The 27,988-nt window shown below is 52.4% G+C and overlaps 1 long non-coding RNA gene across 1 annotated transcript; it reads left to right on the forward strand.

The window, feature by feature from the left end:
- Nucleotides 1-2,498: 2,498 nt before the first annotated feature.
- On the forward strand, nt 2,499-8,052 carry LOC311445781. The gene is made up of 2 exons (XR_014698619.1): nt 2,499-2,634; nt 6,157-8,052. It is a non-coding gene; the product is annotated as an uncharacterized lncRNA (long non-coding RNA).
- The last annotated feature ends 19,936 nt before the right edge of the window (nt 8,053-27,988 follow it).

The raw sequence follows: 27,988 nt of genomic DNA on the forward strand, positions 1-27,988 counted from the left end.
AAATCACCAGCGAAGTGGCCTGGTCAATGAATAGCTCACAGCGCCAGACACCTCCTCTTTAAACACACCCAGGGAAGGGGAAATGCATCTTTTCCAGCAATTACCAAAAGCTCCAGCAAACAACCAGGATCCCTGCTTGGATTCTGGTCCAAGTTTCTTTCCCCAGGGCTGAGAAGCGGGGATGGGAGCAGGGGAAGGCCACCACCATCCTGGGGAAGGCTGCCCAGAGAGGTTTTGGATGCCCCATCCCTTGAGGCATTCAAGACCAGGCTGGATGAAGCCCAGAGCAACCTGATGTAGCGGGTGGCATCCCTTTTACAACAAGGGTTTGGAACTGGGAGACCTTTATGTCCCCCTCCAACCCAGCCAGCCCACGATGAGCTCCACCAGGGCCTGCCTCCAGCCCTTCCCGGTGCCAGCTCCCGGTACAGCCCCGGGGGTTCCGCTGCGTTCCCCTGCCGTGCCTCAGCCCCGAGCAATGCCCCAAAACCCCGCAGATTTATTTTTCCTTTCTCCGGGGCTCCCCGGGGCCGCTGCAGTAGCGGGGCCCGCCCGCAGGTGCCGCCCGACTCCGCCGGGAGCGGCTCTGAGGGGCGGCGAGGCCCGGGCCTGGGCCCTCGGTGGCGGCCGGGCTGGGGCTGAGGTGTCCCGGTATGGGGCTCAGGTGTCCCGGTGTGGGGCTGAGGTGTCCCAGCATGGGGCTGAGGTGTCCCAGCATGGGGCTGAGGTGTCCCGGTGTGGGGCTGAGCTGCCTCGACCCCGGGGTTGAGCTGCTTCGACCCCCGGGGTTGAGGCACCTCAGCCCCGGGGTGCTCAGGCAGCCGCCTCACGGTCCCCTTCTCGCAGCCCTTGGGTGCTGGAGGATGGAGATTGAGTGTCCCCAAAGCACACAGCAGGGTTTTTTGGTGGGGCTGCCTCTGTTTTTTTTGGCATTGCCCGTGGGATTCTTGCTGGGTAGTGTGGGGTGAGCGTTGGGGGATCGCTGCCCAGAGAGTGGGGGCAGCGTGGACTGAAATTGGGCACAAAGCAAACACCTGCAAAGTCTGTTTTCCGCCCCAAAATGCAGAGCTCTGGTACCTCCAGGCAGCCTAGGGAGCTCTTTTGATGAATATCTGAGAGGAGGCGGCCTGTGTCAGGTCTGCAAGGCTCCCCGGTGGGTTTGCAAAGCCCCATTTGATGGAGCAATCCTGTCAGTGGTTGCTCAACACCCATCTCCAAAGCACTGGGCAATAGCAGCGGGCTGAGTCCTCCCGTGGTGTTTCCAGCTTCTGCACCCAAAAAAAAGCTGGCAGGCAACGGGACGGGATTTTCGGAGGCTGCTCGGCGAGGCTTTGTGTTGGAAGGGCCTCCTTCTCCCCCCCCACCTGGGCTTTGCAGGCAGCAGAGGGAAATTTGAGTGGAAGGACCAAAAAAAGGCACCTTGGGACCGGAGTTTTGGAGTTTCGAGGGATTAAATGAGTTGATCAAGGTGCTGTGGGCAGGAGGAAGCAGAGCTGCCCCCAACAGCACCCCTGCCCCAGGGCAAAAACCCATCCCTGTGTCTTGGTTCCCCCTCTGTCTTTGCAAAATGCCCAGCTCAGGCTGTGCACTGTCATCACAGTTAATTTATTCCCTTCTCAGAAATACCCTGGGCACCCTTCACAGCCGCTGTGCTCTTTTAAGGCCCCGGAGCTCGAAGACAAAGCAGCAATGTGAAGTTCTGGGCTGGGGCTCTCTGCAGGTTGTAGAGCAAAATTTAAAAAGGAGCTTTTGCACCACCAAGAGCGACACAAGTATGAATTCTATCATGTTTAGGGGGAAGAAAAAAAAAAGGGGGGGGGCTGATTAGTTTGATTTCTTAATGTAACAGAGCTTATGCAATCACATCGTATATCAGTGCATTCGTATTCTTCCAAATTCCTCTCCTTAAGAACTTGTTAACCCTTTGGCCAGCTTGAGCCCAAACCAGCGGCGGCACAGAGCTCAACTCCTCCATTTACGATCGGGCAAGGAGTGACCCTGCCAGGGCTGCAGCTGTGAGAAAGACCAAGCCAGGCTGTCAGCCCCTATTAGACAGCGGAGAATCCGCACGGCCCTGACGTTTGATTGATGCCCGAAGCGTGGGAAAAGCTTCAGTCGGAGCTTGTGCCCTCTCAGGCACCCAGGTCGGTCCCCCAAGAGACGCCAGCCCGCTGAGAGCCAGCCTCTGCCGCTTCGCAGGGCTGTTTGTTTGCTTTTGAGTGCTGAGCTTCAAGAAAAAGCCAGGGGGACAGTGCTGCTGCTCAGTAATGGGATCAAAGCAGTGCTGGGGCTGCAGCCCCAAAGGCTTTAGCATTGCAGAGATGTCCTCCTTGGAGAAATCGCTGCAATTTATCAGCACTGCTGACAAGGGGCACAAATAATCCTTAAGGGCCCTGAGCAGCCTCACCTGGGGCCTCCATCCACACCCCTTGCTCCCAGGCCAGGAGCTTTATTTAAGCTCAGCCCAGAGCATTCAGCTCTTACTTGTGCTGTGCTGCAGCAGTGCTGGTGTCCAGCTCAGCAGGGTGGGCACAACCCAAATCTGGAGGATGGCTTCATGACCACAGCCCTGCCTTGCCACCACGGAGCTGCTCAGCAGGCACCAGACCTGATCCTGACCTGGGGGCTCCTATGGTATGGGAACCAGGCATGAGCCTTTTCACAGAGCAGTACTCATTTAGTTATTGACTTTACTACTTGTTGTAGTGTTGGTGAATAACATTCCCTATTAGCATTATGATTTCCACCTGTGCCAGCTAACGATAGACTTTCTTTCAAGCTCTCATCACTGTGTGAGAGAGAGCCGCATGGTTATAATGCAGTGTCAGAAAGAAGTGGGAAGTGGCAACAGCAGGGATGAAGCTGAGGCAGATGGGTTCTTGGGCTTCTTCTTTTTGGCTGGAATCAAGGCAGGCAGGAGGCACCTGGGTGTCTGTGCCCTCCTCTTGACTACCAGGCAGAAAAGTTGGACCACATCAGGCCTGCTCCAACCTGTCTGCTGTGATAGTTCAAGAACTTTTAACATGTGGGAGGAATTGAAAGCCACCGTGGGAATCTTTCATCTGTGTCCAGGAGCGTGGCTTGGTCTGGTCTCTGTGGAAGTCCACAGATGGCTGGAGCAGCTCCCGAAGGTGTTGGAGAGCTGGTGGGAGCTCTCTGCTCTTTGGTTTGGATGATCAGCGATGGGAAGGGTGTCCTTGGGGTGAAGGCCAAGTGCCTACAATGAAATAATTAGCACAAGATGGGAAGGTGAAGGTACTGCTGGCTGTGTAATCAAGCCCGCTAAAAGTACTCTGATTTTTATTGTACTTGCAAGCAAAGCACCTCTCCCCGTTGCTTCCTCATCTCGAAGTGATTTGGTAGATGCAGTTCATTAGAAATCTACCCCGCTGCACAACAAACTAATGAGCCTTTGTGCTTTCCATTTCCTCTGTCTGAGCTGGAAAGTGCCTTTCTCATACAGGCCGGGTCTTGAGCAGTAATAACAAAACCACAGCTTCTGTCGCAGTTCTTTATTTGTAGGTTGGATTCCCACGTGGCCGCATCTAAACAAGCGTGCGTGAGCTGCTGGCTACGAGGCAGCAGACAAAGCAGATGATGGCTGGTGACTCGAAGTATCATTCTGGTATTTCTGTTCTGACATAGCCAGGTCCAGGGCTCGTTGTCAGGAGCGGCACTCATGACCTTGAGGTTTCTCACATGCGCCCAGCCGACAACTCTTACATGCAGAGCAGCTGTTCCTGTGCGTGATTTCTGGCTTCACGCTGCACAATCCCTATTTCTAGCAGATCAGGTGATACCGAAATGGGGAAGTTCTGATTAAGGCCTGATTTATGCATGTGCAATTCCAGAGCAAACAGCTCCCAGGACTTGCTTTAAGGCATCGTGGGCTAGCTCGTGTGGCCAGCCTGCCTGTTCCTCTAGCTCAGGTGCTCAGATCCCAAGTTGTGTGCCAGTGGTAGCCACTTGTGTCCAGGGCAATGAAGGCAACAAGTAGAGCATGGATGGTTTTTCCCCCTCTTCTTTTTGTAGTGGTTGTGGGACAGCGGGTAGGTGCTGCTTGATGTCCCTGCACTCTAAAGACGTTTGTCAACACAGAAGTGACACAAAGGTGGAATCCCCATGTGCAGTGCTTGCACCCCAGAAATGTGAAATGCTCGCACAAGCTCTGCATCTCCAGAAGGGATTCACCAAGGTGTCCTCTCTCAGATGCGCTCTGGGATAAGCTGGGGCGAGTTGTTTGCTCCTGCCCCGTTTCTCAGCGGTGCAGATGCAGCAGCTCTTCCTCTGCCTTGGTGAAGGGAGGGGCAGTTTCCTGTTTTTATGCGGCTGTAATTGCTGCAATTAATCCGGGATGCCTTCGTTCTGCTGCTGCTCCCCGCTGCGTGGAGGGGCAAGCGGTGCATGTGGGTGATGCCGCAGCAAACCAAGCGCCCACGTGCCCGGAGCCACCCCTCCAGCTGACCAGGAGGCTGCGAAACCCTGCTAGGAGGCTTTCAGAAATAAGTTTTGCTTTTTCAGGGTCCCCCAGCTGGGTGTTCGCAGGTGCCTGGAGTGTGGCTCCATCCTGCTCCAGCCACGGGAATGCCCGTCCAAGGCCACGGCTGTATCTGGCACTGACATCCCAGGAATCTGCTCTGGGCAGGCAGGAATCAAGTGGAGAGATGTTTACGACTGCTGGCAGAGGGGGCAGGGAGCAGGGGAGCAGCCGCAGCTCTCCCAACCTGGCTGTCCCCGTCAAGGAACTGGTCTTGAATAAGGAGAAATGGAGAGCAAGCCGCAATTTGGCTTCGCTCAGTGCTTTGGCCACAATTAATAAGGAGGGAATTGGGCAGAGATAATGTATAATTAAATTGGCTGATAGCAGAGCTCCGTCCAGGGCAGGAATGTGTTGTACGCTGTCATGCTATAATTAGCAGCGTTTTGTTATAGCGCTTTTCCTTTCTTTGACGGGTCCCAAAAAGCTTCACAAAACGCACTCGGTTAAATCTGTCGGCTTCCCCCGGGGTGGGGAGAGAGGCTCCATGCCCTGACCCTGCGTGGAGGGGACGGCCTGGGGCTGATGGAGGGAGCAGGACGAGGCTTTTCCTCCAAAGCCACCCAGCTGGGAGCAGCTGGGGCTCTCCACCTGGGGTGTGCCCTGTGCAGTGGGTGATTTTTTTTATTTTTTTTTTTGCCTTCCAGAAGGCTGGAGCAGGGAGAGGTGAAGTGGCTTTCCAAGGTCACCAAGTGAGTCATGGGTAAAGCTGGGAATAGAAGCCAGAAGCCAGGCTCCCAGCTGCTCTACCTATGGTTATTTCTATTTATGCTCTTCGCTTCTCCTGTCCATGGTTTACTGAGCGCATTCCAGCAGCAACTTGGCTGCCAAACTTCCTCTCCTTCAAAACCAGAAATGGACAGATAAGATAGTGGAAGAAATCAGTTTAACTGCTGGTATGCGCACAAACATACCTGAATCCTGTCCAAGTTATCAGCTTTTTTTTTTTTTTTTTTTTTTTAAAGCTCTTTTGGGGCAGGAGAAATGCCTCCAGTCTCGAAATGCCTATGGCAGTTTGCTGGCAGGGTATCAGATGATTTATTTCTTTCGCCTGTGGTCAAAAGAAGAAAAACTAAAAACAAAACAAAACAAAAAAAAGAGCAAAAAATAAAGGCGGCGATCACGTTAGACATAGCAAAACCCAGTCAAGTGACTCCAGTGTAAATTCCATGAGGGCAGTGGGAGAATCGTGGCTCTGGGAATCAGAGCTTTAGGCTGTAAAAAAATGAAACACCAAATAAATGCTGTGCTATGCCCCAAGTAAAAATTCCCAGGATGCCTTATCTACCTCTCAGCGAAACTCTTAAGAGTTTTTCTGTCGGCTTCAGTTATTAATTGGATCGGGCCCAGGTCAGAGAACCTGACCCATGGGGTAGGGATTTGGCTTTTTGTTGTTCCTGGGGCGAAAAGAGAGGCTGCTGTGCCAACTGGTGCTCAAGGAAAGGTGTTGAAAGGTTGCTCCAGGTAGATGGATGCCTAAATTCCCTCCAGCTGCCCTTTGTGGATCAGCGATGGGCTGATATCCTCGTACGCTTGCTTCCCAGCATCCCGTCACTTCCTCATACCGCTTGTCTCGTTTCTCCTTTTTTTTGTTTCACCTTTTATTTTTCTGCATGCAGTGTCTTTATCGTGGTCCTGTTTCATGATCCTCAGAGTCGAGGTGATTTGCTGTGCAAGGAGCTGGTGTGGATGCCCCAGAAGAGCACAGGTGCCCTGGTGTCTGTGCTGTGATACGAAGCTCCGGACGGGGCTGGGAGCTGTTCTCTTTGTGATTTCCCTTGTGGAAGCAGGGAGCTGCCTGATCTTTGACCAGGACAGACTCATCACTCCGTGGTTTTCTGCATTTTTTCTGTTCTTAGCTTTGCTGGACTCTTCCCCACCTGCTCTGAGATCTTTGCAGAGCGACCAAACTGGAATAATGTTGGTCTGGTTCCCAGTAGCTTGTATACAGAGGCCATCCACTTCTCCAAGGGGATTTTTGCAGTGTCCCCAGGCACAAAAGCTGACCTCCTCTCTTCGCCTTCGCGGTGATTCCCCGAGCTCGGAGCTGCCTTCATCGGAGCTCTCCCTGCTGCTGCCAGCCCTGGCTCTGCCCGCGGCAGCCCCAGGTCCCTCCGTAGAAATTAACATTTACTTTAAGAGCTAAAATAAACAGAACCAGATAAATCTAACAAAAAAAAAGATCAATGAAAGCCCAGCCAAGTGCTTTGTTTTTGTTTAGGAGATGCGTCTTTGTGCATATCCCGTCGTGTGTTGCCAAGTTTTGGGGATCGGTGAGGGCTGACATTGTTTACCCCCAAATTAAAGACCCTCTGGAGACACCCGGTCTTGCTTTCCAGTGTAGCCTGGGGCTGGGGGAGGGAGGCAGTTGGACAGTAGCATAGAAGAAACCCTGTTCCAGTGTTGCTAACTATAGCATTAATTTCAGTCATAAATAACTTCAGTGCCATGGTTACAGCGCTAGCCAAGTATGATATCATTTAGTTTGGGATTAGGGAAAAATATCTTCCTTGAGGCTGTGGCTTCTAAAATAAGCAACTTTTCCAGAGTGGGTTTGCTTCCAAAGAGAAAACTCCAGGCGGTAGTTGTGAGAAGGATTACTTTGGTGACACTGGCTGGGTGGGAAGCGGCAGCAGGTAAAGCAGCACAGAGGGTAAATTTTTCCAAGTTTCTCAGCGAGTGACAAGTTTTTGTGACGGTTTGCTCAGAAAACAGCACCTTCTGTGAATGAAAGCAAGCGGGGTCTTTTCCAGCCCAAGTCCGGCAACGTGGAGCCATGCAGCAGCACAGGTCCTTTCGGAAATCAGATGCTGCTAATGACAATTAGAAAGATGGATGGAGGGCTCAGCAGTGACAGTTCCTATGGCTGCATGGGCAGTGGTAGAGTAACTGTGCAAGGAAATGACAGCGTGAATGCACTGCTCCCATCAAAGAACTGATATTTGTATTAGAAAACTTGCACCCAATTCCCCAGGATGCTGGGAGCAAGGGTAAAAGGCTGTTGTGTTTCGAGATGGATCCTAAATACTTGTTATTTATATCTATGGCGCTGTAATGGACTACAACAGTAACCTCAAATGGGACAAGGGGCTTATGTGGAGGCATAATAAAAGGAAAAAAAAATATGGAGAAACTCTCAACACTGCGAAATTGGCCATAGGTTGCTGGTAGAGGAAATCTGGCCCTAAGGCTCCTGAATATAAAATACTTGACCACGCAACCCGAAGCACTGATCCCATACAAAATCGTTCAAAAAAAAGTTATGGCATTAAATCTGTATCGGCAGGCTTTGTGCCAGATTAGATACTGTCTTTTTTCCTGCTGCCGGCGTAAAGCCAGCATAACACCACGTTATGTGCTCTGGCTAATTCAACAGAAACGTGCTTGTGTGCCCAGGATCTGGATTGAATTTGTCATGCTAAATGATCCAGTAGTGCTCAAACCTGGTATAAATGACCACAGAGCTGTGGTCCAGGCTTCCAGTCCAAATTTCACATCTAACGTAAGGCAGGAGAAGTTTGCCACATGCAGATGTCTGTGATAATTTCTGGAATGCTTTCCTTCAGCTTAATGCCATTTCCCAGCACAGATCAGAGGCTGCCCTGTGAAAAGCAGAGGAGAAACCTGAACACATGAAGAAAAAAAATAAAAATGCACTTTTTTCTTCTTTTCCTGGCTCTAATCATAGAGAAAACAGCTGAAAAGTGACATTTTGGGATAGGCTGAGCAAGGCTGGTACGCTGCATTCATTAGCCCTGCCTCTCGCTGCTCTGGCCTGATCCCTGCTGAGAGATCTGCTGGTGGTTAACGTACCCTCAGCTCCTGATAGAGCAGCCTCAGGTTTTGAAATGATTGCAGGTTTCTGCAGCCCTGATCAGCCTGAAGACCGTGGCCTCTTTCTTTTGCTCTTTGTCTATGCTAGGCTTGGCTTCCTTGAAGTAGCTATTATCCATCACGAAGACTTAGGAGGCCAGTGAGGTTTTCATTTTCTTATCAATGGGCTGGCTCAGGGAATACCAGGCACTTTGTCCTCTCTTGGGCTGCATTAAATGGAGGGATGCTTCTGGTCTGAGGAATAATCTTTGGTGTGTGTGAATCTCTCTTGCCTTGAAGTCATCTTTCTTTCAGCTGTGAATTGCAAAGCAACCTACAGGGGGAAAAGAGGAAGAGTGCGGGAGAATTATATTTGTTCCTTATATATATGGGGTTCCTTGTGTTAGCTGGTATACTTGACATGAAAAAAACATAGAGGCCATCTGGACAAGGGAGTGGTTAGAGCAGATCTCGCTGACATTAGTACTCATTTATGGCACCACAGGTTTCTTCAGTGTGGCCAGTGAAAAAAAGTATTGCTTTCAGGTTCAAGATACACAGCTTGCTTGCAGCTTTGATGCTGACCAGTCCTTTAACCCTAGCAAGTTCAAATCCTTGTTAATTCTCATTTTATCCACCTTGATTACAGGGCACGTGTGTGTTGCTTTATCATACAGGATCCTGAACTGTTCTGGGATTTCTAAGTACCACCACAGCATAGGGCATCACTCTTACTGTAAAATGACCCCTGGCTCAGTGTTTAATCATGATTACTTATCATGGTTATTTACAGCTTCACTGTTTTCTTCAAATCTTCTGCTGTCAGGGCAAAGATTCAGGTCTGGGCCATTTGAGAGCTTTTGCAGGTCTGTGAGCTGCAATAGGCCAAACGGCCAGGTCTGTATTTGGGATGGGGCCTGGCTAGCCCAAGAAGCCCTCTCTCCTGTAAAGATAAACCATCTGTCAGAGCTGTGTATGCATCTCTGCTTGGAAGCTCCTGGAAGCTGATCTCAAGCATAGTTTAGAAATATGCAGACAACTGCATATCGCTGCTGCTGCACGAAGTCTGCCAACTGTGGGGTCAGGTTGTCCCCTTTGTTTTCCAGTAATTCCTATTTTTAGTTCTGTTTTCATTCGAGTTGTAGTGTTTTCAGATGAGCCCAAAGGTCTTCTGGCTGGGCTCTGTACGGCTTCTTAGAAGACAGATGGGGCACTGCAGACACCGTGCTTAGTCCCTGCCACTTCGCGAGGCCCAACGTCCAATTCAGCTGATTAAAGAACGATATTTTCAAGCCCTTAGAGAAGATGTCTCTGGATGGAAGCAGAACAGCTGCCGAAGAAACACAACAGGGAATCGTTTCACCTGCACAGTAAACGAGGAAGGTTGTAAATATCTGGGGATCGCAGGGAAAAGTCTGTCATGGCTGGTGGTTTTGTTCGTAGCTCAGGCCGTGGCAGCCTGTCAAGTGTGTTTCGAGAGACTCTCAGCCCTCTAAGGCAGCCTGTGAACAAACCAAAATTGGATTCAACGAGGAGCTGGAGCACCCCCAGCCTCCATCAGCAGGGGAATGAGGCCTGGTGGCCTTCCTGGAACCGCTTTTGGGGCTCAGTCCAAGCGCTGAGGCCCTCAGCGGCCATGGCAGCTGCAGCGGGAGCTGAGGGCATGAGGCAAGGCCGTGAAAGGCTCCTGCGGCCTTGCCAAGTGTAAAAAGTGCAAAGATGCTCGATGCTGCCTTTTATCTGCTCTGCTGGTTCCTTTTGGCTGAAAGCAAGGAGGTGCAAGCCTCTGGATATCAAATAGCTGGGTGACTGGGACATCTCAATCCCAATTTTGATGGCCACACCAACAAGGGGCTCTCACGGCTGGGATGTCGTCACGACAGAGAAGCCCAGGCAGGCAGGGTTAGGTCAAAAACGTCTGAAAACAGCCTGCGTAAAACAGAAACTACTGTTGAATTTAGCTTGTTGCTACCGAAACAGGTTCCTCGGAGTCATACCGGTGTTCTGTAATGAAACCTGAAGTCTAGCTCCTGGTTTCAGCCCTCGGTGTAAAACATAGCTGACTGCACAATCAGCCCAAGGTGGTTAGTGGCTGCAGGTGGAAATTATATTAAAGGTGGATTGAATGCAGATAGTACAGGTGAAATGCTGCAAGCTGCTTGCCAGAGCTGGAAGGCCTGGGGAGAATGAGGACAAGCCCATGGACGAGCTACGGGAGTCGAGATCGCTTTCACCAAGCTGTGTGAACCAAACCTGTCAAGTTTCACACGAAGGGCAGCCCAAGGCATGCTGGTTTAGTTCTCAGAAACTGGAATTTGTGCATTAAGTATGTGACAGCCTGTGGTAACCAGAAACTATTCTTATCACAGGAAACGCTGTTGGTCAGGAGCGACGAAGGCGTTTGGTCCCCACAACGCTAACAAGTCTTAGACTTCATCCGTTTAGTTCATTGAGTGCTCTTAAAAACAACAGAGATCAAGTAAATTGGCTGGAGTTTAAGCAGACAAGCCAACAAGGCATGGAAAAAACACACTCAGAGCAGAGGGGAATGGTATTTTCAGCCTGCCTTTGCCTCAACTGGGTTCTCCCTAGATTAATTTGTACCCAGATGAAGATGACTAGCAGGAAGGTAAATTGATTTAATTTACATGTTAATACAAAAGAAGAAAGTTTAGGGTGTTTGGAGGGCTTGTAACACACAATGGAAGGTGGGTGGCAGTTTAAGTGAGACTAGAAGCATCTAATTGAGTATAAAGGAGGTTAAATTTCTGCGAAAGCTCAGTTTCGGGAGCTGCCAGAAGATGCCAACTTACCTCAATTTAGAATCCATCAAAGTAGTATTAGAGTTTGGCCTTAAGCACTGAGTAAGCAGCTTTAGTGTCTGTGGGAGGGAGTGATATCCTAACAATAGTAGGAATGGTGCACGGTGCATGCAAATTACTCTGAATACATTTGCTCTTCACAGTGGATTTTGGATGGGGATGGAAGGGAAATTAATTTCTTTACGAAACAAAGCCCAAGACATTTGTAGCTATTAAGATCGCTAAGTGATTTAAGTGAAAAATTAGCTCTTGTGCATGCAGTAAAAACTTTGCTGTGCTGTAGCTCAGAAAACACATTTTGTAACAGAAATAGCAAGTTTGGAGGTCTCTGTGTTAATCTTAACTGTATTAAAACAGAAAGGATTTGGGCTGTAGAGAGATAATGTGAATTAAAAAAAAAAAAAACAACCAAACAAAAAAAAACAAAACAAACAAACAAAAAAAAAAACAAAGGAAAACCTGATAGGAAATTGATTTAAAAGGGGACTTTGTAAGTAGAATTGAAAAAAATAGCTGCTAAAGACAGAAAATGGCTTTCTGTAAGCGAGGAATCCTTTCATTCGTACTGCTCTTACAAAACGAGGCAGGAAATCACACAGGATGCTGCTGACGAGAAGGAGGAAGTGGTTGTAAGGATGACATTGGACTCTGCGAGCGGGATGTCAGGCATATCGCAGCACACGTCCTTCCACCAGCTGCTGCACCTCGACTGCTTCTGCTTTCTCCTCTCCTGCTGCCAGAGGAGCCGGGCATGTCACGATAAACCGGGCTAGCTCTGCTCGAAGCCTCTAGGGCTTGTGTCTCAATGCAGCCAAACCATACTTTCTGGCTTCGGGGTGTCGTTCTTACAAAACCTGCCCAGGAACCGAAAGTCGTGAAGCCACCCAGAGCTGCCTGTCAGCGTGGCACCTCCGTGCTACGCGAGGCAGTTTTGGAGAAGGCTGCCTGCCTGTGCACAGCCTCGTGTGATGGCTGCGATAGCTCCTGCAGCCCCTCTAGCTGCAGAGGAAAAGAGTTTCAGTTCTAGCTGTTCGCTTGCTACGGTTTTGAAGGCGCTCGAAAATAACTGCACGCACCAGTAATGCAAGTGGTTGCGCCTACGGGTTTTGTGTGTGTTTGTGTATACATAAATATGCTTAGCATATTTTCAGTGAAGCTGCCTATTTCTGCACGGATTCAGTGTACATGGATTTTTTTACTACACAGAAAATGGAGTTCTGATTATCTTCAGCTAGTCTATATAGCTTTTAAGCAGGTAATGTGCAGGTCAATAGCTTAAAAAATCTTAATTCAGTGCCCTTAAATAAATCCAAACTCAGAGTAAAATAGCCATTCGTAGGGCTCGCTCTGAAATGGTTCATTAAAATACAATATTGGTTATAGCACCGTGAGCTTGTAACAAGGCACAGGCTTTTACCTCCGTGCTATTTGTTCCCAGCAAACAGCGATTCAGGAGACTGCCTCCACAGCCCTTAATCTAATCAGAGGCAGTGCAGATGTGGCTGTCTGTTCGTGTCTCTTAACTCTCCCAAAGCAGCACCAGTGCTGTCAGCTCCTGCTTTAAGGCTGTATTTTCTTGCTAAGTGTCCCCAGATTGCCAGAGGGATGTTATCTGAGTCGAAGAGGGGGAAACCCCACTGGTGTGTGGCTCAAAAAGCCCCTGCCCTACCTGCCCTCATGCACGGGAAATGTGCATTAAGAAAATACGATGGAAAAGACGTACAGGATTAAGTGTAGTCACCTTTTGCAGTTTGTATAACAATTTCAGCTCTGCTGAAAAGAAAAAAGCCTCCTTGCCCAAAAAGCAAGGACCACCTGCAGTCTGGCCTTTTCATTTCAAGGTTCCTCTCTGCTGATGGAAGTGGCCTTGGTGTGGGTTAAAGCTCTACAAACGGTCGCGCATTGAGGTTTAGAGCTTAGCCTGTTTCTCAGGAGGAGCTCAGCCCTGGTGGTAGTGTGGTCCAGGGTAAAACAGCATCGGTTTCCATGATGGTAGAAATGAGACAATTTCTAGGGAATTACAGGGATGAGAATATCACCATCCCTGGAGCAGGAAGACCCCGGGCTAAGGCTATTCCCACTGGTGCCTCTCCTGAGCAAAATCCATCCCCTGCTACTGCCTGGGCTGGGCAGAAGGGTCCAGAGCAAGGATCATTTCAGTGCACTGTGCTTTCAGATGACGACTGCTTCGTTAATTGAAGGAAAGGCTGATTTCCCCCAGCACGGTATCACCCTGCAAGGCCTGGGTGGGTGGCAGCCCTGCCCGGACCTTGATTTTCAGAGGAGCTCAGCTGCCATCTGCATGCTGGCTTCAGCTTTGGAAACAGCTCAGCTCTTCGGAGATTGAGCCGGCGAAAATCTGGTCAGCTGTGTAACAAAAGAAGCTCCCACACGCTAAATCGTAGTCATTCAATCTCTAAGGAAAGCCACTTAGCAGATATGGACGAGGGCTAAGGCTGATAAGGAAAGACCTCATTAAATTGATAGAATTAGAGATCTCTTTATCCTTCTCCCCAGCCTGTCATTTGCCACGGTTGTTTCTGTAACTCAGAACGGCAGGTTTTGGGGGCAGAGATTGTGTCTTCCTACATCTTCTGCTTCAGGTTCTTCAGGCGTTACGTAATTCCCAATAAAACAAAGGGAATGGGGCACGAGGAGAGAGCTGCAGAGACAGAGTTTTTGTGATGTTGCCCTTGACAGCAAAAAGCCCCTTCCAGCTCACGAAACTTTTGGAGTAAGTGTCTAAATAAAACATGATATAACTCATCAATTCTCAAAAGAAAAAATAAAAACACAAAAACCCACCACATCACAGCAAAGCCCTCAGTAACCAGCACATTGCTGGAGCTGGCCTGTCCATGGGCTCGGATGGTGCCAGCTCTGGGTCAGAGGTGCCCCAATACCACACATTCGGGTTCAAACACCAGGAGTCTGATTTTTATTGGACACAGGAGATGTTTTATTATTAATATTATTAGTATTTTTATTACAATTTCCTCAGGAGACAGCACAGACGGAGGAACGGAGCCTGGCACCACATCCGCAGGGAACTGCCTTTTGCAAATTTTTTCAAATTTTTTGAAAAAACCCTGACACCCCCGAGCTCGGTGTCCTGCGGATGCCACCTCAGGGACCTCTCCCTGCCACCAGAGCTGGGCTGAGGCACCTCACCGTGGCCTCAAGGCCCTTCCCTGCCCTCGTGAGGATCCTGAGAGACAAAAATGAAGCTCGTGGGGTGCTGGGGCTGAGGCACAGGACCCGTAGCAGCACCCACAGCCCATCCCCTGCCGGGATCCCCTCCTGGCCGCTCTGTCACCCTCTCAGCTCTGGGTTTGGCCCTCCCCGCGGCCGCCATTCCCCGTCCCCCTTCCCCTTCCCTCAGGCCCGTTCCCGCCACCCGCGTACGGTCGTCGCCATGGCAACGGCGCTGCCAGGCAACGCGGTCACGTGACAGCGGCCCGAGCCCGGGAAGAGGGCGCGGCGCCGAGCGCTGCGGGGGCGTGGCTAAACGGATAGTGGGCGTGGCTTGAGAAAAAGGGGGCGTGGCTCTGCGTTGCTAAGGGGCGGTTGCTAGGGGCACGGGGGGAAAATGGCGGCCGCCAGGGGTGGTAGGCAGTAGGCCCTGGCCTTGGATGTCCCTGTCCCCATCCCGGTCCCTGTCGCCAACCTGCTCTGTCCCCAGCACCCCAGTTCTGCCCCTGAGCTCCCCCAGAGCCCTGCCGTCACCCCAATAACAGCAACAAACAGCCCAATAACAGTAACAAGCAGAATCACAAAATCACAGAATCACAAAATCGCAGAATCAAAAAATCACAGAATCATCACCTGCCTGCCCCTCAGCACTACACCGGCCCCAGCGTGGCGGCCCTGCTCCCCACGGGCCTCTTGGCACTTCACAGTAATAATTCATAACCCTCAGCGTTCTCGCAGGCGTTTGAATTTTTCTCATCTTTTCCTCTCAGCGCCAGCAGAGATAGGAGCTGCTCTGCGTGATTTAATTTACTGCGTGCTGGAGTTTTTTAGAGAGTTTTCCATGAGTGACTCCTGCACGTATGGCTGAGCTTATTTCATGGTCCTGGCCCAGCGCTTGGGTCTCTGCATGAGCAAGCTCCAGAGCAAGGGGTTTGTGGCAAGCAGCCTTTGTGCCCTTTTATGCCCTTTTTGGCAGTTCACAGCCATCTTGTGTTTTTTTTTTTCTTCGAATATTAGGGTTGCAAGCAAAAGGCTTGTCTAGAAGAATTAAGCTTTATATGATAGTTAACATCTATTATTTTTTTTTCAATAGGAAAGTTGTACAGTAACATCTCTGTAAACAGGTACTGGACATTGCTTCATATGCTTTTTTTTTTTTTTTTTTTTTTTTTTTTTTTTTTAAAGACAAATACTTTCAGTAACTCCATTTTTATTTCCCAGCATCTTTCACTTCTTTTGGCTGGCCATCATCAGCCAAGTAGGTGTAATAAAACCTTGGAAGAAAGCAAATGCACAACAACCTGTTTCACTTGAGCAGATGTAAAATTGCACTCATTAAGGAAGTACATTTAGGCAGAAAACGCAGCTCTAAAAATCTCTATAAGAGCCTCCACTAGGGAAAAAGATTGCTTTGACCTTCAGGGATTGACGTAAAGTGCAATGTTTATTAATAGTTTTAGCAAGAAAGTGTCTATATGGTGGGATGTCTTGCCTTTTATTTGGCTGATTTTAAGAGCGTTCTTACCATTTCCTAACTTTTCTCCTGAATAGGGTTGATGAAAAACTCCCCTACTTTTAGGTTAATGACTTGGCTGCTGGCTTACACTCGTGTCCATCAAAAGACTTTCTCTGCTGCTCTGATGATGAAAGTAGCACTGTAAATGCTGCAAGACCCTGGGCTTAATCCCATTCATGGCATTTCCAGAAAGAGGAGGCGGCACCGAGGGCTTTATAGCTGTTCCATGTGTGAGAAACGGCCTCTGAAGCGGAAGGGATTTTCTTGCGCCAGGCTTCACTCAAGTTATCCAAGAAAACAGGACCCCACAGGGAAACAGGATGCTGTGGGGTCATTTGTAGGGTAGCATAATGCTGTGAGCCTAAGGCTGAATGAGCCCCCGGGCAGGTTTTGACCCCCGGGTCCTGTGCCGTCCCCCAGATATCCTTTAATCCTCTGTTTTCTAACACTCCCCATGTGCACAGCTTCGAGCTTCAGCAGTGCCCCCGGCAGCACCGCTGCCTGCAGTGGCCATGAGCTGGCCAGGCCACGTCAGGGCCTGTTTCATGGCTGTCTATCAGGCACACGAGGTAAAGAAACACAAATACAGACAGAAGGTGGGGAACACCCCATTAAAATCATGCTCGGGAGCAGGATTTTCCCGGTGCTGGGCTCAGAAAGTCGAGCTGCTGAAGCATCTCCTTGCTCCTCTTCAGGTGATGCTTCCTGCCCTTTTCTACAGTCAAGGCTGTCAAGCTCTGCTTTCATGTTTTTGCTCACGATTTGTCACGGGTGTAATTGCTGATGCTGAGGGTTGAGCTGGTGCTCTGCTGAAAACCACAGCTCAAAACCATCGGCAGCAAGACACGCCTGCCTCCTTGCTGTGGATGTGACTTTCAAGCGTAAGAGCGTCTCCATCTAAAGCCCGGATTACTTGAGTTTTATCAAGCCCCACGTTTCTTTTTTTGTTGATAAGTCTCAGAATAGCCAGGCTGTGAGGAAGAAAGCTGGCAGGATAAGGCCAGTCTAAGGTCTTAAGCTCAGACCAAGCCAAGGCAGGGCCTGGGAAGGGTTGTGGGATGGTTTCTGGCAGGCAGTCGGAGCAGGAGCTGCTTTTTCCCCTTCCCCAGCAGCCTTTCCCACAGCCCAAGTGAGCCTGCCAGCAGAGGGAGCGCAGCACACGGGCTCACAAAAATAGGAGAGCTCGAAGAAAACAGCCCAAACAAACCCAAACAATTAGCAAGATGATTACGGTCTTCGGCAGAACAAACAGAACAGTCAGGAGTCACAGGCCTTGCCCTGGCAATGAGATCCAGCTGCAGGCTGCAAGTGCTGCATCTGGCAGCGATCAAGTCCCTCCGGCAGGGATGTCCCCATGGCCAGGGTGTCCCCAAGGGCCACCCAGGGCAGTCCTGGTGGCAGTGGTGATCCCTGTCCCTTTTTTTCACCCTCCTTGGTGGATCCGCCTCTGTCTTTCCCCAGCAGTGTCGTGCTTGCTCATGCTTGGGCTGTTTTTGGGTTTGGGCCAGAAGTAGGGGGAATTTGGGGCTTGTCTGCAAAGCAGTGCAGTTCCTGTGGTCAGCGGGCTGCGCTCAGCATGGGAAGGTGGAAGCTGAAGTGTCTGTCTTAAAGAGGATGATAAATAAAGGTTAACGAGAACTGAACTCCCCCAGACCTTTTGTAGTCTGTGGGTTCTGCTCTGAGTGGGCTTTCCCGAGGGCTTGGGCTGGCGATGCCCTTGGTGAACCTGCATTGCCTGCAGCATCCTGCTCATGTCTGGGTGCAGGGGGACAAAATCTGGCTTGGAGAGGTGAAGACCCCTCTATCCCAGCACCTGGAGGGCACCCCGACAGTGCTGGGCATCTCAGCAGGCTGCTGGGGGTCTGGGGAGGGGAAGCAGGGCACACGGGATACATTTCTTGGTGGGCAGCAGCAGCTTGCCTAGCTGCAAATATTTAGCTCCCTGTTTCCTTGGAGGCAATTCGGCACAGCCGCGATGTAGCTGGAGTCTGAGTCTAGCACCAAACCCCTTCTGTAACAGGTTGGTGGTCAGGAGGAGCTCAGCGTTTGCAGGGCATTTCCACAAGAGCTCAGCAGCCCTTAAAATACAGCGTGCAGCTTTCATTGCGGATTACAAATGTAGGATCCGGCCAGGCTTTGTTAGTTTAGTTTTTAACAGGGATTTAAGCATTTTAAATCCTTTCAAAGCTGTAAGTAAGACTCGTAATTTAAACTCTCGCAGACAGATGTCATGGGAAAAATATGAAGAGCATTTAAAAGGCTGCCTGCCTGCCTGTCCGTCTATCTATCACCTTCTAATCTGCCCGACGCGTGCAGTCGGCTTTCTCTTTCAAAACACCGCAGGGCCAGGTCTGCAGAGGCGCGTGCGGCATGACCTGAGCCCCCCCCGGGACCACCCTGCTGTGAGGGGGCCACCTCTGAGCAGATCCCAGCAGATTGCAAGGAGGAACAGGCTGAAACGAGCGGCAGAAGGGATGGCCTTTAACTTGCCACCCATTTCTCCCCTCTTTTGTCTGGGGGTAAGCCTGACGTTCGCAGAAACCCAAGCATCCTTCGGAAACAAGGATGATATTTTGCTTTTTTAGGTGACCCTCTAGTATTTTGCCTCCACCCCCTGCCCCCCCCCTGCCCTCCGTTGCAGGGAATTAAATGATGCTCAGCCAAATAAACCTCTTACTTGGTCAAACATTTCCAGCTGTCCTTCGCCGGCCGGGGAGCGGTTGCCTTGTATGGGAGCCACGGCTTCCATAGAAACCCGCTGCCGCCCTTGCAGATGTTTGTGGGGAGCAGGAGGGATGGGGCCGGCACACACGGGTCTAATTCAGGCACTGCAGGGGAGGTCAAAGGCGACGGACGACGCGGGAATGGCACCTCTGACTTCCAAGGCTGGATCTAAACGAGTTGCAAAAAAAGGCGGTCTGAAGAAGTTTGGGAAAATTGTATTTAATTTTTTTTTTTAGGGAGAAATGAACGGGGGCGAATTCTGGCCGGGGAAAAGCGTGCCGGGGCTGACTGCTGAAATGCCCTTCGTGTCAGCAGTGGTTTTGCACGAGAACCTGGGTTTATTTGGTGCGTTTAACGAGGGACTGGGGAATGTGGATGAGAAAATTTATTCCAGAAATTGCCGAGGCTCCGTCTGTGCGAGCTGCTGGGGCCTGAGGAGCATTTCCAGCGACGGGTCTGGTGTCTGCCTGCAACAAAAGATGGAAATGCCCTTTGATTTTAGCTTATCAGTGACTGTATGATTATGGCATGGGAATAAAGATGCGGAAGAGCAGGTGCAGAAACATGGAAAGGTTGGGGTTGGAAGGGACCTAAAAATCACCTAATCCCAACGCCCTGCTGTAGGTGCTGCTCTAAGGTGGCACAGGAAGGCTTAGCACAGACCAACATCTGGATGTCAAGTGCAGGAGAGTTCAAATTAGCAACAAGGCAAGCATTTTGGGGAGAGATTTACCCCTCTGAACCCCTCTGGAGGGGCTTCTACCCAGCACGAGTTTCTGGGCTCAGCGCAAAAATAACCCTGAAGGGGGAAACCTGCGGAGAAAATGCCGTGGTGTCTTTTGGCCTCTGGGTCTTAGAAAGGTTGGGAAGGGCGAGCTGCTCTGTAAATTTGCCTCGTGAGACCGTCAGAGGAGAGAAGAGCGATCTCTGGCTGGGCTTTGCTCTGGCTCGCTGCTTACACTGAGCGGTCCTCGGGGTGTCGGGAGGGTTAACGGGGCTGCAGAGCGCAGGGCGAGTGCCTCGGTGAGGAGGGAGGGCGTCATTTAGTGCTGCAGAGATTGGAAACTCCCCGATGTGATTATAACGTGTAGTGATGGAGGCTATTTTTGTTGTATGTTGTGAATATTTCCTTGTATGGAATAACAGGGAGTTCGCCTGTGACTTGGAGCTCTGGTGAAAGCTCCGGCGATGAGGTTCCCGATGTCTTTGGCATTCCCAAGGCAGTGATATATGCAGCAGCGTTAATTAGCCTGGGGAGCAAGGCAATAGTGAGATGATAACGGGTAGCTGAAAGATGCAAGGATTCCTACGATTCCTCCTTGCAAGGGGAAGGAGCAGAGTGTCACGCTCTGCTCGGCATCCGAGGACCTGGTGTCTTCTGCCCGGAGGAGAAATCCCCGCTGAAACGGGAGGAAACTCCTCTTTCTTGCTAGCAATCCAGCCTGCTGCTCAGCAAACCCCCTTGCCGTTGGAGCTGCAGATCTGTAGCTGCTAACGAGTCGAAATGGCATTAAAGAGGAAGTCAACCTTTTGCACAGTTTCCTCTTGGAAAGTGAGTGTTACTTCTAATTATAGCGATTGCAAGTTTTCAAATGCTCTCCCAGGGACCTGAACGCAGGGGGTGGGGAGCCGCGGCTGGAGACGCAGACGTGTTTCTCTCCTCTCCATTGATTCATCTTATTTATCTGAAACGGGAGCGGAGAGAAACCGTCTCCTACGACGCCAGCGTGGCTCTTCTCCTCGCTCCAGCCCCGGCGTCGAGCGTGGCTTTGTCCCTCGCATCGGCCTCGGTTGCAGAAACGCCTCTCCCGAGCTGTGGCTGCTTCTCAGAGAAGCTCAAACCGCCTCCTTTCCTCCTCTTCCTCCAGTGCTTCGGTGCTCTGGCTTCCTTTTGAGGTGATGGGTTCGAACTGCATTACCAGCGCTTTTGTCCCAAGGCCAGACCCTGGGAAGAGCCATGGGTCGTGGACGAGTTGTGCCTGCCACCTTCTGGCCAGATTTCCCAGCACTGAGCAGGGCTCGGGGCGTGATGCTGGGGGCAAAATGCTCGGGGTGGGATGCTTGGGGTGCTGTGTTCACCTTCTGTCCCCCCCCAGCCTCCTGCCTGTGGGGTGGGAGGAGATGGCAGGCTCGTAGGGACCCAGATCTGACGGAGAGGAGACGGGCATCCCCTGGGGATGAGCCAAACATCCACCAGCAGGCTCGGAGCTTTGCCTTCAAGCCCCCCATTTTGGCCACCCGCTCTCCCCCTCGGTGCAGCAGGGCCGTGGGAGGCTCTCCTGCTGCGGGAGCTCGGAGCCGTGTCCCTCCTGCGCTGTCCCTGGGTAATCTCATTGCAGCTTCGCTCAGATACCATCGCTATGGTGATGACTCAGAGGCACTCAGAGGCTCTCCTCTCCCTGGCCAAATCTGTATCTCCCAGGAGCATCTCCCAAATATCTCCCCACCCGCTCAAGCACAGCGTGGCGATCTCGGAGCTTTTAACCTCTCCGTTTCAGCCTGGTGTTTCCCTGAGCTCAGCAGCACCTCCTGTGCCATGCTTCACATCCCGGCCACCTCCAGGCTTTATGCAACCATCGCCACCGCTGCCTCCCCTGCTTCCCACAGGTGCCTGGCGGCTTCAGCCCTTGTCTTGGTGCCTCCCAGCTGTTTCTTGCTGTTTTTTGCTCATTTTATCTCTTAGTTGTACACATTTGGGGCCAGAGCTGGCTGTCTTTATTCATTATCTCACCAGCTTCCTTGGACATCTTGGACATCTTGGGCGATTTAGGGATGGCAGCAGTAGCACACCCTCCCTGCTGCCTGGCCGCGTGCTTTCTTCATTCTCCAGGTCCTCCCAGCTGGGATTTCTCCATTTTTGCTCTGTCCTGGGTGGGTTTTAGCTGCGGCACAGCAAAAGCAGCACCAGGAGTTTGTTTTTCCTGGGAACCCGCCCGATGGACATGGTTTGTCTTGGGGTAAAATCCCCGCCGGGCCCTGGGCAGCTCGCTTTGCCACACAGCTGCTGGGAGACCCAAATCGGTGATGCAACCCCAATTTTGGAGAATTTGGCTTTGGGCTACGTGACATCTCCCCAGAAATCAGTAAAAGTGTTGGCCGGGAAATCCCCACACGTCCCTGGGTGCTGCGGGTGGGCTCTTCTCAGCCGGGTGCCGGTGATGCTCAGCCACATGTGGATGGGATGTCCGGGGCTGTCTGATGTGCTACACTCTCCCCAGGCTGATTGACACTCTAAATCAATAAGATCCCCTGGTTGTGCCTCAAAACACCTACATTTTCTCCCCCAAAGAGCCCCCAGCCACCCTTTTTCTCTCTCAGGTGAAGCAGAATTGGGCTAATGGGCTCTCATTTCTGTCCCAGCCTGTCAAGGCCCTTCCCTTGCTGGAGAAAACAGTGGGGAAGTTTCTGCTAATGTTCCCCAACTTCCTAATGCCCCATTTGCTGCAGGATTTTACTTCGCATTAGCACCTCAGCCGCAGATGTGAGCGCTAAGCAGGAAATATTCATCAGCCGCGGGAGCCGGCTCTGATGCTCGGGGCATTAGAGTGAGTCAAAGCTGAGCCGGCTCTCCAGAAACATAACAAATTTAATAATGATGAAAAAGCAGGATTCCTTGTCGAGCATTACATTATCTTCTGGGAAAGGGCACCGCGCTCTGCAGGCAGGGGCTCTCTCGGGCTGCGTGTGCAGGAGAAGCAACGGGAGGGCAGGGAGCAGCTTGCTGGGTCCCCTTGCTGGGTGGTTTGCTGTGGTCAGAGCCTGTTCCTGGGGGAGGACAGCCAGGGATGGACGTGGAGAGCTTCAGGAAGGTTTCCCAAAGCCAGACCAAGCGTGGTGGAGGGCTGGGATGCTGGAGGTGCTGATCACGGGACCTCAGCTCGGCCGTGCTTGGGGGGCCGGGGCTCAGCCGTGCCAAAACCGAAGGCATTTGCACTGAAATAAATCCTTATGGGGTTCTGCCTTCTGATGCAACGCTCCGTGGGAGGTTTCTTTCTGCCATCGTTCTGCTCCTTTCAGCTCGGGAAAGAAACAAGGGGGAAAAAGCCATAGGCAGCAAAAACACCGGGGAGCTGCTCGAGTTTAGGGTCCGCCGTCGGTCCCTGGGGAGTGCACAGCAGGGCACGGTGCTGGCTCAGGGCAGGGCTCAGGAGGGCTGCTGGGGTTTTGGAGAGGAGCTGCGTTAGGAATAACAAACATCTGAGCTCCGACTCTCATCTGACAATCTCTAAATGGAAGGGAATTTATGGGATGGGAACCGGCAGCGAGGGGCCAAAAGGAGAAGCTGTGAGCAGAGGGGAGCGCACGGGGGGCGCAGGGGGCTGGGAGGTCTCAGCCAAAGGAGCAGCGTCCCCAAAAAAAGATGGGGAGGGTGGGAAGAGGATGAGGATGAAGAGGAGCTGCTGCCCCTTTGCTGCTTCGGTGCTGGGTCCAGCTCTGCCCCACTTTTTACCAACACAGCACAGGTCCCGTGGGTGCTGGAGTCGGTGTCGGAGAGGATTTTTGTGCTCGTCATCTTGGGAATAGCAGAGCTGAGCAAAGAGCAGGCGTCCCCCTTCGGAGGCTGAACTGAAAATACTCAGGGAAAAATCCATTTGGGGTCGAGCTGGGGTCTGTCTGCTGGGCTTTGGGCTTTGCAGGCACCTGGAAAAAGAAATGCAGGGGAAGAAAAGGGAGAAAGAAAAGCTCACAACTCACAGCAGCCCCCGGCTCTCCAAAGGACACCTCTTGATCCACTTGTGGGGTGATAGGGGCCCTTTGCCTCCCTCTTGTCCATTAAATAGACATTATTTTTTTTTAACGAGAAAGATCATTTCAGAATAAATGTGCTTCAAGGCCATGTCTGGCTCCTTACGAAGCAGGAGGTTGATTCTGGTGCCCCTGGGGCCAAATCTTCCCTCGCTGCCTCAGAAAAGGCCACCTCTGCTCGGTGCCTGCGGGGTGCCAGGAGGATTTTGCCATTTCTGAAGGGAAGCTGAAGGTTCTGGGAGAGCCTGAGCTGGTCGGGGACCTCAGCCCAGCTTCTTTGCAGTGCTCCTGGGAGTCTGCAGGAGGCACCGGGCTCCTGTTGCAGAACCCTGCCTGGACTGCTGGGGCCCAGCCTTGGCTTTTTGGAGGGATGGAAGCGTGGGCAGAGCTGCCCTTGGTGTGCTGAGGAAGCTCCTGGAGCCAGACAAACACCTCCAGGAGCTGCAGAGCTGCCTCAGCCCTGCCACCGGCCCCATGGGTCCCCCATCACCAAGGCTCCTGCCCTACTGCAGCCCCCCCTGCCCTTGCTTTGAGCCTGCGGGTCCGAGAGGCGCTGTGAAGAAGCCCCAGCAGCATCAAATGCTGTCTCCATATGGGATTTGATTTTTTGGGGGGCAAGGAGAGGAGATGCTCGGTAAGCACTCGCTGGGTGGGTGCCTGCCCCCGGGGGGCACGGTGACCTGCAACCCCCAGAGCACTCAGGGCACAGGCAGGGCAGGCTCCCCCCATCCCATCCTCGTTCCCAAATGTAATTTCCTGCAGCAAAGCAAATGGAAATAAACACATAGCTGGCATTCCTCTCACCCGAGACCTGATTTATCCTGGGAAATGCTGCAGGTGGGTCCCTGTGACCCCTGCCTTGCCTTAGGATGCACAAATAGCCCCAGCCAGACACCAGCACGGGCCAGGGGCTGCCTCCTTTCACCCAGGGATGGGTTCCTAATGAGACGAGCTCAGCGAGGCAATCAGTGGAGCACACGGAAGATAAGAGACCGAGAGAAAGAACGAGCCATGTCTAGGAATTTTAATTAAACCTGACAAAGCCTGGGAGGAGGATTGAGAGGCTGAGCCCAGCTGGCAGGAGGATGCTGGGCGAGCGGAGCCCGGTGAGCGCCGTCACCTCGCCGCGGTTCAGGAGCACTCGTGTGGCTCTGGGCGCTGGGTCCTGCTGCTGTGCCAGGCTGCGAGGGACACGGCACCGAGCTGTGACCGTCCTGCACCTTGCACAGGCTCCTTACACCCTGCTAGGGCTGGCCTCACAGCACAAACCTGCCCTCTTCACACCAGCCCTCCCGGGGCACAGGGCACAACGCGGGCTCCCCTTGGGGTTGTGAGCGCAAACCAAGGAGGCAAACTGGGGATATGTTCCGGTTCAGCCAAAAAAGCCCTCAGAGAGATGCTGAATAAGTATTAAAAAGCCATTTAATTATATATTTTTCTCTTTTACAAACACGGGGAAAATTCCAAGCAGCTGGCGGGGCCGGTGGGTCCGAGCCAACTGCGGCAGCCCCGGGGATTCCCTCGTGTGCTGCTGCTGCCACCCAGGTCGAGTAGCAGCGAGGGGCAGGGATGTGCCGGGTGCCCTGGGCTGTGTCCTGGCAGGGATGGACACGGTGATGCTGAAACCCTCCATGCTCTACACTGAGCATCGTGAGAGGTGATTTAACCGCCTGGCGTGAGGATGTGTCCGTGCCCAGCTGGGGAGCTGGGTGAGCAGAGCCGAAGGAAGCAGGAGAGATGCTGGAAAAATGCATTTTACCGTGCAGATGCTGCTCACCTTGTGCAGATCCTGCTGCTTTTTGGCTCTGCCTTTTGCCAGCCCAGCAGACCCAAACCTTCCATCTCCATTACTCTGCTTCGACATGCTGGCCCAGGAGCCTGCGGTGTTTCCCAGCCCCTCGTGTGCTGCTTCGTGCCTCCGTTCCTGGCTGTTTAAGCCAGAAATCACTCCCACATCTGCCCTGACTGGCAGCCGGGTGCCCGCTTGCCCCAGCCCTGCCTCTGCGCCCTGTCCCCGCCGCCTCCGGATGCTCCTTGGGCAGCGACTCCGGGCGAGCCGTGTCCCGCTTGTCCTCAGATACATTTGTTTCCTGAGCTCAAGTTCCAACCAGAGTAATTGCTTCTTGGCTGCAGCTATCGCATTGCACAAAACAATCAAGCTCCATTAATTAGGCGCAAAATGAGAGCGGCGGAGACGCGTGTTTAATCACAGCAATACCCGGGGTAAGATGCTACAGCTTGCTGCCCTCGGGAGAGGTCGAGCTTTCTCCACGTGAGCTTTGGGGGCTCCCCGGTGCCCCCAGGCTCCCCCTGCCCTACCCAGAGCCTTGCACACTCCCAGAGCCCATCCTCGTGTGCCTGGACCTCTGGAAGTCACTGTGCCCAAATGTTTTGAGTGAGCCTTTTGCTCTCCCCACCCTGCGAGCATCTCAGCTCCGCGGTGTCCTCGGGAAATGCTGGCTGTCACCGTGGCACCCCGGCTGCTCTGCCAGGCACCACTTGTTTCCAATTAACTCCACGAGCGTGGCTCTGCCTCATTTTTTTCTGCCTCCAGCAGCCCCGGGGCTGCTCAGCGCCTGTGTGGCCATTCCCCCCTCTGTGCCTTTGGGACAGAAGTCATGGAAATCCTTCTGGGGTGCAGCTGGCAGCCTGCGGACCGGGTTCCTGCTCCTCAAACTGGGAGCACTGGTGAGCCCGTGGTTGGGCAGAGGAGACTGGTTTTGGGGCTGGGATAGGGCTGGGTAAGGGGAAGGGTTGCAGATGGGATGAGCACCCCCTGCAAAGCCCTGCAAGACCGATGAGTCCCTGCAGTGAGCTGGGACCACCGTGCCCGGTTCCCAGCCCCTTATCCACAAATCCCTAACCCCTGTGTGCCCCAAGGAGGGCAGGCCCACTAAGCAGAGGATTTATTGGAGCCCTTTGGCTCAGATTCCAGCAGCAAAACTCCATCTGCAGGGTTTGCCAGGCCCTCGGGAAGGGAAGCCTGCGCCGTCGAGAGCATCCCTGCCTCCGCGGCGCTGCAGGCACGGGTGGACACGGGGCTGTAATTACATTTCAGATCGTTTGGCTCCTGCTGTGAAATTAATGCTCCTGAAAATGAGGGCTAGTTCTGCTGGAGAGGGAGCTGAGGCTCAGCCCGGGCTGAGGCTTTCCTCGGTCTGGGGGCAGCAGCACGGTGGGTCTGGCAGAGCTGAGTTAATATAAATGAGGTATCTCTTATAAAAGATATAGATCTCTTTTATAAAAAAGCAGAGCTGCTCTGGCAGTGCCCTGCTTGTTTGCTGTGCCCAGGGGGTGGGCAGAGCTGTGCCAAAGCTGAAAAGGGACCACGAGGACAGGCAGGGGGCTGCGCTCTCCGGATTTGGCTCAGGACCTGCCCCGGAGAATTAACCAGGCTCGGTCCTCAGCCACTGACAAATCCGCTGCGAGGCACAGCCCAAAGCCCAGAGGAGCAAAGTGATCTCACTCTCATGTTTTCACCTCTTTTTTTTCATCAGCGACGGACTGGGAGCACCCGTGCTGAACTTTCTGGTGCCGATCTGCAGAGCTGCAGGAGCGATGCTTTCAGGATGCTCTCCTCCCCCTCTCTCTCACAGAAAAAAAACAAAACAAGATGAAAAAATCCCACCAAAACCAAACAGAAAAAAAAAAAAAAAACACAGCAGAAGCTTTTCTTTCCATGTGCTGGGTCAGCACTCCGGCTGCTGTTGGCCTTTTCAATCCGTGCTCCCCCCATGCAGCCCTGCCCTCGGCAGCAGTGCGTGAGCTTGGGCTCCGGCACCCCGGTGATTGATGGCGTTGTGAAAGGGGCTGCAGATGCTGCGGTTGCACCGAGCAGCGGGGAGCTGCTTTCTTTGGCCCACGGAGATGCCATCTGCCCGGGGTTTGCCCCCCCAAAGCCTCCCCCTTCGCGTTGCACAACCCAGCTGAGGCCACCCCGGATTTGGCCCGCTCCTCGGCACAAGCGCGAAGTGGAAGCGAATATTTGGGCGAGCCCCTTCTGGGATGCTGCTCGGGGAGAAACGGGGCAGGAAAGCCCCGGGGCTGGTGAAACACACGTTGTCTGGCCTCATGCGGGGAGGTGGGCTCGGCTGAGCCCTGCGGGGGGCTCTTTTGGCCAAACCGATGGAGCCACCCAAAAACCCGAGCCGCAGAGATGCCTCCCGCCCTCTGCGGGGCCGGATCCGTCATCATTCTCCTTCTCCGTATTTAGCTCTTTTTATTTCTTCAAGGGATGTGGTCGAGATAGAGATTTCCAGCCCGGAGCTTCTTATTTATCCGCAGATGGCCTGGGCAGGAGTTTCCCAGGAGGATAGGAGCCCATCCGCCCCCTCCAAAGCACACAAATACAGGAAAAAAAAAAAAAAAAAAAAAAAAAAAAGCTGTTGCTGTTTCAGAGCCTAAAGCAGCCCTGCTCCAATGCGTGGAGACATCAGACGGATGGAGCCGTCCCTGCTGTCTGCTGCTGGAAGCTTTTTTTTGTTCAATTTGTGGTACCTGGACACAGCAATCCGCTGGTATTTGGCGAGGTGATGCCCATCCATCAGCTGCCGCCGCCCTCCGTCCCAGGGAATCAATCCTGCCTAATGTATAAACATCAGACCCGGAGTCTCAGCTGTAGAGGGGAAAGCGGAGCTG

The sequence above is a fragment of the Aythya ferina genome, assembly GCF_964211825.1.
Source record: "Aythya ferina genome assembly, chromosome: 16".
In the NCBI taxonomy this organism is placed as follows: Eukaryota; Metazoa; Chordata; class Aves; order Anseriformes; family Anatidae; genus Aythya; species Aythya ferina.